This window comes from Lutra lutra, chromosome X, assembly GCF_902655055.1.
Source record: "Lutra lutra chromosome X, mLutLut1.2, whole genome shotgun sequence".
Taxonomy (NCBI): domain Eukaryota; kingdom Metazoa; phylum Chordata; class Mammalia; order Carnivora; family Mustelidae; genus Lutra; species Lutra lutra.
In genome coordinates, this window is record NC_062296.1 from 8,951,876 (window position 1) to 8,955,623 (window position 3,748).

Below are 3,748 nucleotides of genomic sequence, written 5' to 3' on the forward strand. Positions count from 1 at the left end.
TCAATTTCTGATTGTTTATTCTTAGTACTTAGAAATGCAAGTGATTTTTGTATGTTGACCATTCATTCTGCAGCCTTGTTAAACTGATTTTTTTAGTAGCTTTGTTTTGCATATTTGTTAGGACTTACTATAGAAATTTTCATTTATCTGAAAATAAAGATAATTTAACTTCTTCCTTTCTAGTCAATTTGCCTTTTATTTCTTTTTCTAGCCTGATTTCTCAGCCAGAACTCTAGTATAACTGAATAGAACTAGTAAAAGTAGACATTCATTTTTTTTTCCTGATCCTACAGATAAGTGTATCACCAAAGAAATAGAACCAATAGGATGTGTGTGTGTGTGTGTGTGTGTGTGTGTAGAGAGAGAGAGAGAGAGAGAGACTTCAGATAGGTAGACGGATATACACATATAGGTATCTACATCTATAAAATAGATTATAAGAAATTGTCTCATGTAATTGTAGGGGCACACAGGTCCAAAATCTTCAGGCAGGTTAGCAGGCTAAATTGTAGCATGAGTTGTTTCAGCTAGAGTCTGAAGGCAGTAGGGAAGCAGAAGTCCTCTTCCTTGTGGGACCATAGTCTTTTTTTATCTTGAGGCTTTCAGCTGATTGGATGAAGCCAACCCACATTTTGGGATGTAGTCTGCTCTTCTAAGAGTCTACTGACTTAAATGTTAATCATATCTTAAAAAATATCTTTATGTGGGTGCCTGGGTGGCTCAGTTGGTTGAGCAGGTGCCTTCGGCTCAGGTCATGATCCTGGAGTCCCGGAATTGAGTCCCACATCAGGCTCCCTGCTCAGCAGGGAGTCTGCTTCTCCCATTGACCTCTCTCCTCTCATGCTCTCTCTCACTCATTCCCTCTCTCTCTCTCTCTCAAATAAATAAATAAATAAAATCTTAAAAAAAAACTTTATGGTAACATAGAGACTGGTGTTTGACTAAACACAGACTAGCTAAGTTGACACATAAAATAAAACATTCAGCATTTTGCCTTTAAATACAATATTAACTGTAGGTTTTTCATAGACACTGTTTATCTGAATGAAGAAGTTCTTCTGGTTCCTTCAAATTTGCTTAGAATTTATTCCAGGAATGTATATTTGATTTTTCTTATGGTTTTTACAAATCTTTTTATATGATCATATGATTTTTCTTCTTTAGTCTGTAAAAAATGGTGATTTACATAAACTTATTTTTAAATATTGAGCAAAACTTAAAATCCTGGGATAAACCCCATTTGTTTATGATGTATTATCTTTTTTATATATTGGTGGGTTCTACTTACCAAAATGTTGTCAGGTATTTTTCTATCTTCCTAGGTGACATTTTTCTGTAGTTTTTTTTTTCTTTTAATCTTTTTTTTCGGGTTTTGGTGATCAGTTAATGTTGGCCTCAAAAAACATGTTGGGAGTATTTTGTCTTCTTTAATAGGCATTTTTAAAATAATTGGTATTATTTCTTCATTAAATATTTGATAGAATTTCCCAGTGAAGCCATTAGTGCCTGGTGTTTTCTTTATTTCTATCTTTTAAAAAATACTTTACTATTTTAAAGCAATTTTAGGTTTATAACAAAATTGTTGGGAAAGGTGAAGAGGTTTTCCATATATGTCCTGCCAACACAAATGCATAGCCTCCCCCTTTATAAACATCACTCACCTTGATGTGAAATGTGTACGCCTGTTGCTTCACTGACCTGTAACCCTGGGGAAAATAATATATTATATGTTAATTTAAAAAAACCGATGGTTATCAGAGAGAAGGTGGGTGGGGGGATGGGTTAAATAGGTGATGGGAATTAAGGAGTGTGCTTATGTGTTGAGCACTGGGTGTTGTACGGAAGTGATGAATCACTAAATTCTACACCTGAAAGTAATATTATACTGAATGTTAACGGAAATTTAAATAGAAACTTGAAAGAAAAAAATAAGTAAAATAAAAATTTTAGGTACATGTTGCTACTTTACTTAATCTGAAAGTTTGTAGTGATTCATATTTCCACCAAAAATATATGTTTACCCATTTATCTATAAAACAAACAAACAGGGGCGCCTGGGTGGCTCAGTGGGTTAAGCCGCTGCCTTCAGCTCAGGTCATGATCTCAGGGTCCTGGGATCGAGTCCCACATCGGGCTCTCTGCTCAGCAAGAAGCCTGCTTCCCTCTCTCTCTCTCTCTCTGCCTTCCTCTCCATCTACTTGTGATCTCTCTCTGTCAAATAAATAAAATCTTTAAAAAAATAAAATAAAAAAATAAAACAAACAAACAAAAAAATCACTCACCAGAATGATGTGTGTGTGTGTATATATATATATATATATATATATATATATATATTTTTTTTTTTTTAAACCAAGGGTGATCCTATATTGGCAATGTACTATTCTGTGAGATATTGTAATTGTGAATACACAGAATTAAACTGTTGATTAAATTGTCAAAAGTCATTGAACTTTACAGAACTAAGAGTAAACTCATGTATATAAATTGTTTTAAAATATTTTATTTATTTATTTGAGAGAGAGAGCACACACACAAGCATGAGTGGGAGGAGGGTCACAGGGGAGTAGGGGCAAGCAGACTCCTCGCTGAGCAGGCAGCCCAACTTGGGGCTGGATCACAGGACCCCAGGATATTACCTGAGCTGAAGGCACACACTTAACTGACTGAGCCACCCAGACACCCCTAATGTATATAAATTTTGAAAGTCGTTTAGGAGATTGGATGATCCCAAGATAAAACACATAACGCGACAAAATAACCATATTGCAAATGTATGAAGCAACCTCACCATGGGGGGGTGGTTGGAAGAATTAGCTAAGTAACATTGGAAATGAGTGGATTCTGTAAGACTAAAAGAAAAAAGAACTCTAAATAAAAATTGTACTCAATTTGATAATTTTGGTCCCCTTGCTGGTACATGTAGCAATCCTAAAACCACTTTACATGTATACTGGAATTAAACTATTAAGTAAATGGTTGTTTGATGATGGGAGCCAGATTTCTCAATGTTGAAGTAAAGGAAGGGAAGGAGGCCAGAATGATCCATGTGATAAAAGATTAGAGTTGGAGACCTCAGTATGAGTCATGCTTAGCTTAATATAGTTACAGATGGTTACATATAGGAATATTTATAGATCTGTGTATATACATGGATTAGTATATGCAATCATAATTTCTTATTTTGTCAGCTGAAGATCCTAGAAGCAATGACACCTCAGTAGCAATGAACACATCTAGTGCCTAGATCTTGGTTTCTGAGACTATTCTCCAAAAAAAAGGAAACAGAGTTCCTGAGAGAAATAACTAATTCTAGGACTAGTGCACAGAATATAAAGATAAACCTGGGAGATCCCATAGTGACAGTAATAAAGAACATGTTAAACAAACATAGGAAAAAAAACACAGTAAATTATGAGAGTATGTCAAAAGGACATAGGAGCCACCTGAAATGGCCAAAGTTGGAACAATTTGAACAACTAAATAAATTAGTATTGAATTATAACCCAAAGTATAAAATAAATATCCATGAGTCCATAGTCACATAAATGGTTGAATAAATAAATTTGGAGGAGTATAAACAAATCTCTCATGTAGAAAATTTCCAAATAATTTATGTAAATGATCTACCCTTAAGGATTTGGCCATAACTCTACACTCTGAAATAAATAAGACCTAAATAAATGCAGAGACAGACTGTGTGAGTTGTGCATAGTGACTTTCTTTAAAAGACTGTATCAGGAAGAAT